This window comes from Carassius gibelio, chromosome A11 (assembly GCF_023724105.1).
Source record: "Carassius gibelio isolate Cgi1373 ecotype wild population from Czech Republic chromosome A11, carGib1.2-hapl.c, whole genome shotgun sequence".
Classification (NCBI taxonomy): domain Eukaryota; kingdom Metazoa; phylum Chordata; class Actinopteri; order Cypriniformes; family Cyprinidae; genus Carassius; species Carassius gibelio.
The window spans coordinates 24356433-24370732 of record NC_068381.1 but is presented as its reverse complement, the minus strand read 5'-3'; the positions used below and the strand labels follow the sequence as shown (position 1 = coordinate 24370732).

Genomic DNA, 14300 nt, shown 5'->3' with positions numbered 1-14300 from the left:
GACCATATGGGATTTGGACACTTTAAACTGGCCATGGGCTTCTGGCGCACTTTCCATACATGTGGTCAGCGTGGGCGCAGGACCTTGTAGTGGCCTGTTGCTTTAGTTCTGTGACTGTAACAATGTGATAATAATTTGGCAAAACAAGAATTATCCAAAAGGACGGTTTTCTGAATTATATAGTGTTGTATGCATTCAGGGAATCTGTTTTTTCACTCAACCCGGGAGTTCAGTGTATTTGGGCAGATTCCTGTGATTGCAGAATTGATTCCTCAAACTGGTAATTAAGCTCTTGTCCAAGTGAAAATACTCGTGTCATCCATTTGAAAACACACACGGCAACCTTTATCTAGAGGAAAAACTGGAGTCAACCCCTGGCTGCGTACGAGAAAACCAGGAATCCTAACTGCTAGACCATATGGGAACTGGCCAGCTTAAACTGGCCACAAGCTTGTGGGCCACTTTCCATAAATGTGGCCAGTGTGGGCGCAGGGTTTTGTAGTGGCCTGTTGCTTTTGGTGTGTGACTGTAACAATGTGATAATAATTTGGCAATACAAGAATCATCCGAAGGGACGGTTTACTGAAATATATAGTGTTGCATGCATTCAAGGGACATGTTTGTTGACTCACACATGGTTCAGTTTTTTGGCCAGAATCCTGTGATTGCTGAATTTATACCTCGAACTGGTAATTAAGGTCTTGTCCAGGTGAAAATACTTGTGTCATGCATCTGAAAACACACATGGCAACCGTTATCTAGAGGAAAAACTGCCTATCGTCGGTCTGTCAAGGTACAAAACTGACATGTTGTGAGGTTAATAATGAAAGTGAGACCAATTTTTAATATGCTGATTATTCGCTCGTTCAGTTTAATGCAGATTACAAATTATTCTCAATGTCCAGGTGGCAATTAGTGATAAGGCTTCAAAATGGCAAGCCTGTGACATCAAAACCACATGGCATTGCACCCTTCAAAGTAGTAAAGCGGTTACAGAGTAGCGATGAAATTGTTCTTTCTAGAATCAACTGGCCCACCAGCCTGCATTTTGTGAGACGAATGGCAATACCAAAGCATGTCCGTGTCTCCCCTAGACATCGGAATGGGTGTGCAGAATGTGCCTTTTTTTGGAAAAAATAGAAGAATGCCTAGAGAGTTGCCTTTTCTTTTGGACTTTGGAGAAAAAAAACACAACAACAAAATAAGCCGGAGAAAAACAAGCACAGAGCGAGCCAGCCAGGAGTCGAACCTAGAATCTTCTGATCCGTAGTCAGACGCGTTATCCATTGCGCCACTGGCCCACCATTAGTAAAGACCCCCGATTGTTACAGACTTGTTGGTTTTCGATGTGACGGTGGCAAGCATTGATGTCTGCTCATTCTCACCTTGTTATCAGGAGAACAGACTACCAGCCCTCCAGCCCACCAGCCCACGAGCCCTCCAGCCCTCCTGCCCACCAGCCCACGAGCCCTCCAGCCCACCATCCATCCCTGGTGGTCTAGTGGTTAGGATTCGGCGCTCTCACCGCCGCGGCCCGGGTTCGATTCCCGGTCAGGGAAAGCTCTTTTGCCTTCCAATTGTGGACTGCGAATTCAAGCTCTGCTGACAGCTGTGAGAAAGCCAGCTCCAAGCCAAAACATTGGTGGGAACATGAAAAAAACACCTCCTTCGAGCCGGAGTTGAACCAGCGACCTAAGGATGGCCAACACTCCAACCTACAGTCCTCCGCTCTACCAGCTGAGCTATCGAAGGGGCTAAGGGCTAGTCAGAACCTCGACATATCAGGGTTCTGTAGCTCTACTGCTGGCCAAAAAGTCACTTCTGGTGCAGGAAGATTTGCTGGATCAGAACCTCGACATATCAGGGTTCTGTAGCTCTACTGCTGGCCAAAAAGTCACTTCTGGTGCAGGAAGATTTGCTGGATTTTTGAGGAGGGAAGCAAAAAGGAGCATGCATTCCCATACCGGGAGTTGAACCCGGGCCGCCTGGGAGAAAACCAGGAATCCTAACCGCTAGACCATATGGGATTTGGACACTTTAAACTGGCCATGGGCTTCTGGCGCACTTTCCATACATGTGGTCAGCGTGGGCGAAGGACCTTGTAGTGGCCTGTTGCTTTAGTTCTGTGACTGTAACAATGTGATAATAATTTGGCAAAACAAGAATTATGCAAAAGGACGGTTTTCTGAATTATATAGTGTTGTATGCATTCAGGGAATCTGTTTTTTCACTCAACCCGGGGGTTCAGTGTATTTGGGCAGATTCCTGTGATTGCAGAATTGATTCCTCAAACTGGTAATTAAGCTCTTGTCCAAGTGAAAATACTCGTGTCATCCATTTGAAAACACACACGGCAACCTTTATCTAGAGGAAAAACTGGAGTCAACCCCTGGCTGCGTACAAGAAAACCAGGAATCCTAACTGCTAGACCATATGGGAACTGGCCAGCTTTAACTGGCCACAAGCTTGTGGGCCACTTTCCATAAATGTGGCCAGTGTGGGCGCAGGGTTTTGTAGTGGCCTGTTGCTTTTGGTGTGTGACTGTAACAATGTGATAATAATTTGGCAATACAAGAATCATCCGAAGGGACGGTTTACTGAAATATATAGTGTTGCATGCATTCAAGGGACATGTTTGTTGACTCACACAAGGTTCAGTTTTTTGGCCAGAATCCTGTGATTGCTGAATTTATACCTCGAACTGGTAATTAAGGTCTTGTCCAGGTGAAAATACTTGTGTCATGCATCTGAAAACACACATGGCAACCGTTATCTAGAGGAAAAACTGCCTATCGTCGGTCTGTCAAGGTACAAAACTGACATGTTGTGAGGTTAATAATGAAAGTGAGACCAATTTTTAATATGCTGATTATTCGCTCGTTCAGTTTAATGCAGATTACAAATTATTCTCAATGTCCAGGTGGCAATTAGTGATAAGGCTTCAAAATGGCAAGCCTGTGACATCAAAACCACATGGCATTGCACCCTTCAAAGTAGTAAAGCGGTTACAGAGTAGCGATGAAATTGTTCATTCTAGAATCAACTGGCCCACCAGCCTGCATTTTGTGAGACGAATGGCAATACCAAAGCATGTCCGTGTCTCCCCTAGACATCGGAATGGGTGTGCAGAATGTGCCTTTTTTTGGAAAAAATAGAAGAATGCCTAGAGAGTTGCCTTTTGTTTTGGACTTTGGAGAAAAAAAACACAACAACAAAATAAGCCGGAGAAAAACAAGCACAGAGCGAGCCAGCCAGGAGTCGAACCTAGAATCTTCTGATCCGTAGTCAGACGCGTTATCCATTGCGCCACTGGCCCACCAAAAGTAAAGACCCCCGATTGTTACAGACTTGTTGGTTTTCGATGTGACGGTGGCAAGCATTGATGTCTGCTCATTCTCACCTTGTTATCAGGAGAACAGACTACCAGCCCTCCAGCCCTCCAGCCCACCAGCCCAGCAGCCCACGAGCCCTCCAGCCCTCCCTGGTGGTCTAGTGGTTAGGATTCGCCGCTCTCACCGCCGCGGCCCGGGTTCGATTCCCGGTCAGGGAAAGCTCTTTTGCCTTCCAATTGTGGACTGCGAATTCAAGCTCTGCTGACAGCTGTGAGAAAGCCAGCTCCAAGCCAAAACATTGGTGGGAACATGAAAAAAACACCTCCTTCGAGCCGGAGTTGAACCAGCGACCTAAGGATGGCCAACACTCCAACCTACAGTCCTCCGCTCTACCAGCTGAGCTATCGAAGGGGCTAAGGGCTAGTCAGAACCTCGACATATCAGGGTTCTGTAGCTCTACTGCTGGCCAAAAAGTCACTTCTGGTGCAGGAAGATTTGCTGGATCAGAACCTCGACATATCAGGGTTCTGTAGCTCTACTGCTGGCCAAAAAGTCACTTCTGGTGCAGGAAGATTTGCTGGATTTTTGAGGAGGGAAGCAAAAAGGAGCATGCATTCCCATACCGGGAGTTGAACCCGGGCCGCCTGGGAGAAAACCAGGAATCCTAACCGCTAGACCATATGGGATTTGGACACTTTAAACTGGCCATGGGCTTCTGGCGCACTTTCCATACATGTGGTCAGCGTGGGCGAAGGACCTTGTAGTGGCCTGTTGCTTTAGTTCTGTGACTGTAACAATGTGATAATAATTTGGCAAAACAAGAATTATGCAAAAGGACGGTTTTCTGAATTATATAGTGTTGTATGCATTCAGGGAATCTGTTTTTTCACTCAACCCGGGGGTTCAGTGTATTTGGGCAGATTCCTGTGATTGCAGAATTGATTCCTCAAACTGGTAATTAAGCTCTTGTCCAAGTGAAAATACTCGTGTCATCCATTTGAAAACACACACGGCAACCTTTATCTAGAGGAAAAACTGGAGTCAACCCCTGGCTGCGTACAAGAAAACCAGGAATCCTAACTGCTAGACCATATGGGAACTGGCCAGCTTTAACTGGCCACAAGCTTGTGGGCCACTTTCCATAAATGTGGCCAGTGTGGGCGCAGGGTTTTGTAGTGGCCTGTTGCTTTTGGTGTGTGACTGTAACAATGTGATAATAATTTGGCAATACAAGAATCATCCGAAGGGACGGTTTACTGAAATATATAGTGTTGCATGCATTCAAGGGACATGTTTGTTGACTCACACAAGGTTCAGTTTTTTGGCCAGAATCCTGTGATTGCTGAATTTATACCTCGAACTGGTAATTAAGGTCTTGTCCAGGTGAAAATACTTGTGTCATGCATCTGAAAACACACATGGCAACCGTTATCTAGAGGAAAAACTGCCTATCGTCGGTCTGTCAAGGTACAAAACTGACATGTTGTGAGGTTAATAATGAAAGTGAGACCAATTTTTAATATGCTGATTATTCGCTCGTTCAGTTTAATGCAGATTACAAATTATTCTCAATGTCCAGGTGGCAATTAGTGATAAGGCTTCAAAATGGCAAGCCTGTGACATCAAAACCACATGGCATTGCACCCTTCAAAGTAGTAAAGCGGTTACAGAGTAGCGATGAAATTGTTCATTCTAGAATCAACTGGCCCACCAGCCTGCATTTTGTGAGACGAATGGCAATACCAAAGCATGTCCGTGTCTCCCCTAGACATCGGAATGGGTGTGCAGAATGTGCCTTTTTTTGGAAAAAATAGAAGAATGCCTAGAGAGTTGCCTTTTGTTTTGGACTTTGGAGAAAAAAAACACAACAACAAAATAAGCCGGAGAAAAACAAGCACAGAGCGAGCCAGCCAGGAGTCGAACCTAGAATCTTCTGATCCGTAGTCAGACGCGTTATCCATTGCGCCACTGGCCCACCAAAAGTAAAGACCCCCGATTGTTACAGACTTGTTGGTTTTCGATGTGACGGTGGCAAGCATTGATGTCTGCTCATTCTCACCTTGTTATCAGGAGAACAGACTACCAGCCCTCCAGCCCTCCAGCCCACCAGCCCAGCAGCCCACGAGCCCTCCAGCCCTCCCTGGTGGTCTAGTGGTTAGGATTCGCCGCTCTCACCGCCGCGGCCCGGGTTCGATTCCCGGTCAGGGAAAGCTCTTTTGCCTTCCAATTGTGGACTGCGAATTCAAGCTCTGCTGACAGCTGTGAGAAAGCCAGCTCCAAGCCAAAACATTGGTGGGAACATGAAAAAAACACCTCCTTCGAGCCGGAGTTGAACCAGCGACCTAAGGATGGCCAACACTCCAACCTACAGTCCTCCGCTCTACCAGCTGAGCTATCGAAGGGGCTAAGGGCTAGTCAGAACCTCGACATATCAGGGTTCTGTAGCTCTACTGCTGGCCAAAAAGTCACTTCTGGTGCAGGAAGATTTGCTGGATTTTTGAGGAGGGAAGTAAAAAGGAGCATGCATTCCCATACCGGGAGTTGAACCCGGGCCGCCTGGGTGAAAACCAGGAATCCTAACCGCTAGACCATATGGGATTTGGACACTTTAAACTGGCCATGGGCTTCTGGCGCACTTTCCATACATGTGGTCAGCGTGGGCGAAGGACCTTGTAGTGGCCTGTTGCTTTAGTTCTGTGACTGTAACAATGTGATAATAATTTGGCAAAACAAGAATTATGCAAAAGGACGGTTTTCTGAATTATATAGTGTTGTATGCATTCAGGGAATCTGTTTTTTCACTCAACCCGGGGGTTCAGTGTATTTGGGCAGATTCCTGTGATTGCAGAATTGATTCCTCAAACTGGTAATTAAGCTCTTGTCCAAGTGAAAATACTCGTGTCATCCATTTGAAAACACACACGGCAACCTTTATCTAGAGGAAAAACTGGAGTCAACCCCTGGCTGCGTACAAGAAAACCAGGAATCCTAACTGCTAGACCATATGGGAACTGGCCAGCTTTAACTGGCCACAAGCTTGTGGGCCACTTTCCATAAATGTGGCCAGTGTGGGCGCAGGGTTTTGTAGTGGCCTGTTGCTTTTGGTGTGTGACTGTAACAATGTGATAATAATTTGGCAATACAAGAATCATCCGAAGGGACGGTTTACTGAAATATATAGTGTTGCATGCATTCAAGGGACATGTTTGTTGACTCACACATGGTTCAGTTTTTTGGCCAGAATCCTGTGATTGCTGAATTTATACCTCGAACTGGTAATTAAGGTCTTGTCCAGGTGAAAATACTTGTGTCATGCATCTGAAAACACACATGGCAACCGTTATCTAGAGGAAAAACTGCCTATCGTCGGTCTGTCAAGGTACAAAACTGACATGTTGTGAGGTTAATAATGAAAGTGAGACCAATTTTTAATATGCTGATTATTCGCTCGTTCAGTTTAATGCAGATTACAAATTATTCTCAATGTCCAGGTGGCAATTAGTGATAAGGCTTCAAAATGGCAAGCCTGTGACATCAAAACCACATGGCATTGCACCCTTCAAAGTAGTAAAGCGGTTACAGAGTAGCAATGAAATTGTTCATTCTAGAATCAACTGGCCCACCAGCCTGCATTTTGTGAGACGAATGGCAATACCAAAGCATGTCCGTGTCTCCCCTAGACATCGGAATGGGTGTGCAGAATGTGCCTTTTTTTGGAAAAAATAGAAGAATGCCTAGAGAGTTGCCTTTTCTTTTGGACTTTGGAGAAAAAAAACACAACAACAAAATAAGCCGGAGAAAAACAAGCACAGAGCGAGCCAGCCAGGAGTCGAACCTAGAATCTTCTGATCCGTAGTCAGATGCGTTATCCATTGCGCCACTGGCCCACCAAAAGTAAAGACCCCCGATTGTTACAGACTTGTTGGTTTTCGATGTGACGGTGGCAAGCATTGATGTCTGCTCATTCTCACCTTGTTATCAGGAGAACAGACTACCAGCCCTCCAGCCCTCCAGCCCACCAGCCCACGAGCCCTCCCTGGTGGTCTAGTGGTTAGGATTCGGCGCTCTCACCGCCGCGGCCCGGGTTCGATTCCCGGTCAGGGAAAGCTCTTTTGCCTTCCAATTGTGGACTGCGAATTCAAGCTCTGCTGTCAGCTGTGAGAAAGCCAGCTCCAAGCCAAAACATTGGTGGGAACATGAAAAAAACACCTCCTTCGAGCCGGAGTTGAACCAGCGACCTAAGGATGGCCAACACTCCAACCTACAGTCCTCCACTCTACCAGCTGAGCTATCGAAGGGGCTAAGGGCTAGTCAGAACCTCGACATATCAGGGTTCTGTAGCTCTACTGCTGGCCAAAAAGTCACTTCTGGTGCAGGAAGATTTGCTGGATTTTTGAGGAGGGAAGCAAAAAGGAGCATGCATTCCCATACCGGGAGTTGAACCCGGGCCGCCTGGGTGAAAACCAGGAATCCTAACCGCTAGACCATATGGGATCTGGACACTTTAAACTGGCCATGGGCTTCTGGCGCACTTTCCATACATGTGGTCAGCGTGGGCGCAGGACCTTGTAGTGGCCTGTTGCTTTAGTTCTGTGACTGTAACAATGTGATAATTTGGCAAAACAAGAATTATCCAAAAGGACGGTTTTCTGAATTATATAGTGTTGTATGCATTCAGGGAATCTGTTTTTTCACTCAACCCGGGGGTTCAGTGTATTTGGGCAGATTCCTGTGATTGCAGAATTGATTCCTCAAACTGGTAATTAAGCTCTTGTCCAAGTGAAAATACTCGTGTCATCCATTTGAAAACACACACGGCAACCTTTATCTAGAGGAAAAACTGGAGTCAACCCCTGGCTGCGTACGAGAAAACCAGGAATCCTAAATGCTAGACCATATGGGAACTGGCCAGCTTTAACTGGCCACAAGCTTGTGGGCCACTTTCCATAAATGTGGCCAGTGTGGGCGCAGGGTTTTGTAGTGGCCTGTTGCTTTTGGTGTGTGACTGTAACAATGTGATAATAATTTGGCAATACAAGAATCATCCGAAGGGACGGTTTACTGAAATATATAGTGTTGCATGCATTCAAGGGACATGTTTGTTGACTCACACATGGTTCAGTTTTTTGGCCAGAATCCTGTGATTGCTGAATTTATACCTCGAACTGGTAATTAAGGTCTTGTCCAGGTGAAAATACTTGTGTCATGCATCTGAAAACACACATGGCAACCGTTATCTAGAGGAAAAACTGCCTATCGTCGGTCTGTCAAGGTACAAAACTGACATGTTGTGAGGTTAATAATGAAAGTGAGACCAATTTTTAATATGCTGATTATTCGCTCGTTCAGTTTAATGCAGATTACAAATTATTCTCAATGTCCAGGTGGCAATTAGTGATAAGGCTTCAAAATGGCAAGCCTGTGACATCAAAACCACATGGCATTGCACCTTTCAAAGTAGTAAAGCGGTTACAGAGTAGCGATGAAATTGTTCTTTCTAGAATCAACTGGCCCACCAGCCTGCATTTTGTGAGACGAATGGCAATACCAAAGCATGTCCGTGTCTCCCCTAGACATCGGAATGGGTGTGCAGAATGTGCCTTTTTTTGGAAAAAATAGAAGAATGCCTAGAGAGTTGCCTTTTCTTTTGGACTTTGGAGAAAAAAAACACAACAACAAAATAAGCCGGAGAAAAACAAGCACAGAGCGAGCCAGCCAGGAGTCGAACCTAGAATCTTCTGATCCGTAGTCAGACGCGTTATCCATTGCGCCACTGGCCCACCATTAGTAAAGACCGCCCGATTGTTACAGACTTGTTGGTTTTCGATGTGACGGTGGCAAGCATTGATGTCTGCTCATTCTCACCTTGTTATCAGGAGAACAGACTACCAGCCCTCCAGCCCACCAGCCCACCAGCCCACCAGCCCACCAGCCCACGAGCCCTCCAGCCCTCCTGCCCACCAGCCCACGAGCCCTCCAGCCCACCATCCATCCCTGGTGGTCTAGTGGTTAGGATTCGGCGCTCTCACCGCCGCGGCCCGGGTTCGATTCCCGGTCAGGGAAAGCTCTTTTGCCTTCCAATTGTGGACTGCGAATTCAAGCTCTGCTGACAGCTGTGAGAAAGCCAGCTCCAAGCCAAAACATTGGTGGGAACATGAAAAAAACACCTCCTTCGAGCCGGAGTTGAACCAGCGACCTAAGGATGGCCAACACTCCAACCTACAGTCCTCCGCTCTACCAGCTGAGCTATCGAAGGGGCTAAGGGCTAGTCAGAACCTCGACATATCAGGGTTCTGTAGCTCTACTGCTGGCCAAAAAGTCACTTCTGGTGCAGGAAGATTTGCTGGATCAGAACCTCGACATATCAGGGTTCTGTAGCTCTACTGCTGGCCAAAAAGTCACTTCTGGTGCAGGAAGATTTGCTGGATTTTTGAGGAGGGAAGCAAAAAGGAGCATGCATTCCCATACCAGGAGTTGAACCCGGGCCGCCTGGGTGAAAACCAGGAATCCTAACCGCTAGACCATATGGGATCTGGACACTTTAAACTGGCCATGGGCTTCTGGCGCACTTTCCATACATGTGGTCAGCGTGGGCGCAGGACCTTGTAGTGGCCTGTTGCTTTAGTTCTGTGACTGTAACAATGTGATAATAATTTGGCAAAACAATAATTATCCAAAAGGACGGTTTTCTGAATTATATAGTGTTGTATGCATTCAGGGAATCTGTTTTTTCACTCAACCCGGGGGTTCAGTGTATTTGGGCAGATTCCTGTGATTGCAGAATTGATTCCTCAAACTGGTAATTAAGCTCTTGTCCAAGTGAAAATACTTGTGTCATCCATTTGAAAACACACACGGCAACCTTTATCTAGAGGAAAAACTGGAGTCAACCCCTGGCTGCGTACGAGAAAACCAGGAATCCTAACTGCTAGACCATATGGGAACTGGCCAGCTTTAACTGGCCACAAGCTTGTGGGCCACTTTCCATAAATGTGGCCAGTGTGGGCGCAGGGTTTTGTAGTGGCCTGTTGCTTTTGGTGTGTGACTGTAACAATGTGATAATAATTTGGCAATACAAGAATCATCCGAAGGGACGGTTTACTGAAATATATAGTGTTGCATGCATTCAAGGGACATGTTTGTTGACTCACACATGGTTCAGTTTTTTGGCCAGAATCCTGTGATTGCTGAATTTATACCTCGAACTGGTAATTAAGGTCTTGTCCAGGTGAAAATACTTGTGTCATGCATCTGAAAACCCACATGGCAACCGTTATCTAGAGGAAAAACTGCCTATCGTCGGTCTGTCAAGGTACAAAACTGACATGTTGTGAGGTTAATAATGAAAGTGAGACCAATTTTTAATATGCTGATTATTCGCTCGTTCAGTTTAATGCAGATTACAAATTATTCTCAATGTCCAGGTGGCAATTAGTGATAAGGCTTCAAAATGGCAAGCCTGTGACATCAAAACCACATGGCATTGCACCCTTCAAAGTAGTAAAGCGGTTACAGAGTAGCGATGAAATTGTTCATTCTAGAATCAACTGGCCCACCAGCCTGCATTTTGTGAGACGAATGGCAATACCAAAGCATGTCCGTGTCTCCCCTAGACATCGGAATGGGTGTGCAGAATGTGCCTTTTTTTGGAAAAAATAGAAGAATGCCTAGAGAGTTGCCTTTTATTTTGGACTTTGGAGAAAAAAAACACAACAACAAAATAAGCCGGAGAAAAACAAGCACAGAGCGAGCCAGCCAGGAGTCGAACCTAGAATCTTCTGATCCGTAGTCAGATGCGTTATCCATTGCGCCACTGACCCACCAAAAGTAAAGACCCCCGATTGTTACAGACTTGTTGGTTTTCGATGTGACGATGGCAAGCATTGATGTCTGCTCATTCTCACCTTGTTATCAGGAGAACAGACTACCAGCCCTCCAGCCCTCCAGCCCTCCAGCCCTCCAGCCCACCAGCCCACCAGCCCAGCAGCCCACGAGCCCTCCAGCCCTCCCTGGTGGTCTAGTGGTTAGGATTCGGCGCTCTCACCGCCGCGGCCCGGGTTCGATTCCCGGTCAGGGAAAGCTCTTTTGCCTTCCAATTGTGGACTGCGAATTCAAGCTCTGCTGACAGCTGTGAGAAAGCCAGCTCCAAGCCAAAACATTGGTGGGAACATGAAAAAAACACCTCCTTTGAGCCGGAGTTGAACCAGCGACCTAAGGATGGCCAACACTCCAACCTACAGTCCTCCGCTCTACCAGCTGAGCTATCGAAGGGGCTAAGGGCTAGTCAGAACCTCGACATATCAGGGTTCTGTAGCTCTACTGCTGGCCAAAAAGTCACTTCTGGTGCAGGAAGATTTGCTGGATTTTTGAGGAGGGAAGCAAAAAGGAGCATGCATTCCCATACCGGGAGTTGAACCCGGGCCGCCTGGGTGAAAACCAGGAATCCTAACCGCTAGACCATATGGGATTTGGACACTTTAAACTGGCCATGGGCTTCTGGCGCACTTTCCATACATGTGGTCAGCGTGGGCGCAGGACCTTGTAGTGGCCTGTTGCTTTAGTTCTGTGACTGTAACAATGTGATAATAATTTGGCAAAACAAGAATTATCCAAAAGGACGGTTTTCTGAATTATATAGTGTTGTATGCATTCAGGGAATCTGTTTTTTCACTCAACCCGGGAGTTCAGTGTATTTGGGCAGATTCCTGTGATTGCAGAATTGATTCCTCAAACTGGTAATTAAGCTCTTGTCCAAGTGAAAATACTCGTGTCATCCATTTGAAAACACACACGGCAACCTTTATCTAGAGGAAAAACTGGAGTCAACCCCTGGCTGCGTACGAGAAAACCAGGAATCCTAACTGCTAGACCATATGGGAACTGGCCAGCTTTAACTGGCCACAAGCTTGTGGGCCACTTTCCATAAATGTGGCCAGTGTGGGCGCAGGGTTTTGTAGTGGCCTGTTGCTTTTGGTGTGTGACTGTAACAATGTGATAATAATTTGGCAATACAAGAATCATCCGAAGGGACGGTTTACTGAAATATATAGTGTTGCATGCATTCAAGGGACATGTTTGTTGACTCACACATGGTTCAGTTTTTTGGCCAGAATCCTGTGATTGCTGAATTTATACCTCGAACTGGTAATTAAGGTCTTGTCCAGGTGAAAATACTTGTGTCATGCATCTGAAAACACACATGGCAACCGTTATCTAGAGGAAAAACTGCCTATCGTCGGTCTGTCAAGGTACAAAACTGACATGTTGTGAGGTTAATAATGAAAGTGAGACCAATTTTTAATATGCTGATTATTCGCTCGTTCAGTTTAATGCAGATTACAAATTATTCTCAATGTCCAGGTGGCAATTAGTGATAAGGCTTCAAAATGGCAAGCCTGTGACATCAAAACCACATGGCATTGCACCCTTCAAAGTAGTAAAGCGGTTAAAGAGTAGCGATGAAATTGTTCATTCTAGAATCAACTGGCCCACCAGCCTGCATTTTGTGAGACGAAATGGCAACACCAAAGCATGTCCGTGTCTCCCCTAGACATCGGAATGGGTGTGCAGAATGTGCCTTTTTTTGGAAAAACTAGAAGAATGTCTAGAGAGTTGCCTTTTCTTTTGGACTTTGGAGAAAAAAAACACAACAACAAAATAAGCCGGAGAAAAACAAGCACAGAGCGAGCCAGCCAGGAGTCGAACCTAGAATCTTCTGTTCCGTAGTCAGACGCGTTATCCATTGCGCCACTGGCCCACCAAAAGTAAAGACCCCCGATTGTTACAGACTTGTTGGTTTTCGATGTGACGGTGGCAAGCATTGATGTCTGCTCATTCTCACCTTGTTATCAGGAGAACAGACTACCAGCCCTCCAGCCCTCCAGCCCTCCAGCCCACCAGCCCAGCAGCCCACGAGCCCTCCAGCCCACCATCCCTCCCTGGTGGTCTAGTGGTTAGGATTCGGCGCTCTCACCGCCGCGGCCCGGGTTCGATTCCCGGTCAGGGAAAGCTCTTTTGCCTTCCAATTGTGGACTGCGAATTCAAGCTCTGCTGACAGCTGTGAGAAAGCCAGCTCCAAGCCAAAACATTGGTGGGAACATGAAAAAAACACCTCCTTCGAGCCGGAGTTGAACCAGCGACCTAAGGATGGCCAACACTCCAACCTACAGTCCTCCACTCTACCAGCTGAGCTATCGAAGGGGCTAAGGGCTAGTCAGAACCTCGACATATCAGGGTTCTGTAGCTCTACTGCTGGCCAAAAAGTCACTTCTGGTGCAGGAAGATTTGCTGGATTTTTGAGGAGGGAAGCAAAAAGGAGCATGCATTCCCATACCGGGAGTTGAACCCGGGCCGCCTGGGTGAAAACCAGGAATCCTAACCGCTAGACCATATGGGATCTGGACACTTTAAACTGGCCATGGGCTTCTGGCGCACTTTCCATACATGTGGTCAGCGTGGGCGCAGGACCTTGTAGTGGCCTGTTGCTTTAGTTCTGTGACTGTAACAATGTGATAATAATTTGGCAAAACAAGAATTATCCAAAAGGACGGTTTTCTGAATTATATAGTGTTGTATGCATTCAGGGAATCTGTTTTTTCACTCAACCCGGGGGTTCAGTGTATTTGGGCAGATTCCTGTGATTGCAGAATTGATTCCTCAAACTGGTAATTAAGCTCTTGTCCAAGTGAAAATACTCGTGTCATCCATTTGAAAACACACACGGCAACCTTTATCTAGAGGAAAAACTGGAGTCAACCCCTGGCTGCGTACGAGAAAACCAGGAATCCTAAATGCTAGACCATATGGGAACTGGCCAGCTTTAACTGGCCACAAGCTTGTGGGCCACTTTCCATAAATGTGGCCAGTGTGGGCGCAGGGTTTTGTAGTGGCCTGTTGCTTTTGGTGTGTGACTGTAACAATGTGATAATAATTTGGCAATACAAGAATCATCCGAAGGGACGGTTTACT

The 14300-nt window shown here is 46.5% G+C and overlaps 5 non-coding genes across 5 annotated transcripts; all 5 read left to right on the top strand.

Annotated features, from left to right (window-relative positions):
* The first annotated feature begins 1487 nt into the window (after window positions 1-1487).
* On the top strand, window positions 1488-1559 carry trnae-cuc (transfer RNA glutamic acid (anticodon CUC)). The gene has a single exon. It is a non-coding gene; the product is annotated as a tRNA-Glu (tRNA).
* A 5806-nt stretch (window positions 1560-7365) lies between these two features.
* Window positions 7366-7437, top strand: trnae-cuc (transfer RNA glutamic acid (anticodon CUC)). Its single transcript has one exon. It is a non-coding gene; the product is annotated as a tRNA-Glu (tRNA).
* A 1886-nt stretch (window positions 7438-9323) lies between these two features.
* trnae-cuc (transfer RNA glutamic acid (anticodon CUC)) lies at window positions 9324-9395 on the top strand. The gene has a single exon. It is a non-coding gene; the product is annotated as a tRNA-Glu (tRNA).
* A 1943-nt stretch (window positions 9396-11338) lies between these two features.
* Window positions 11339-11410, top strand: trnae-cuc (transfer RNA glutamic acid (anticodon CUC)). The gene has a single exon. It is a non-coding gene; the product is annotated as a tRNA-Glu (tRNA).
* A 1857-nt stretch (window positions 11411-13267) lies between these two features.
* Window positions 13268-13339, top strand: trnae-cuc (transfer RNA glutamic acid (anticodon CUC)). Its single transcript has one exon. It is a non-coding gene; the product is annotated as a tRNA-Glu (tRNA).
* The last annotated feature ends 961 nt before the right edge of the window (window positions 13340-14300 follow it).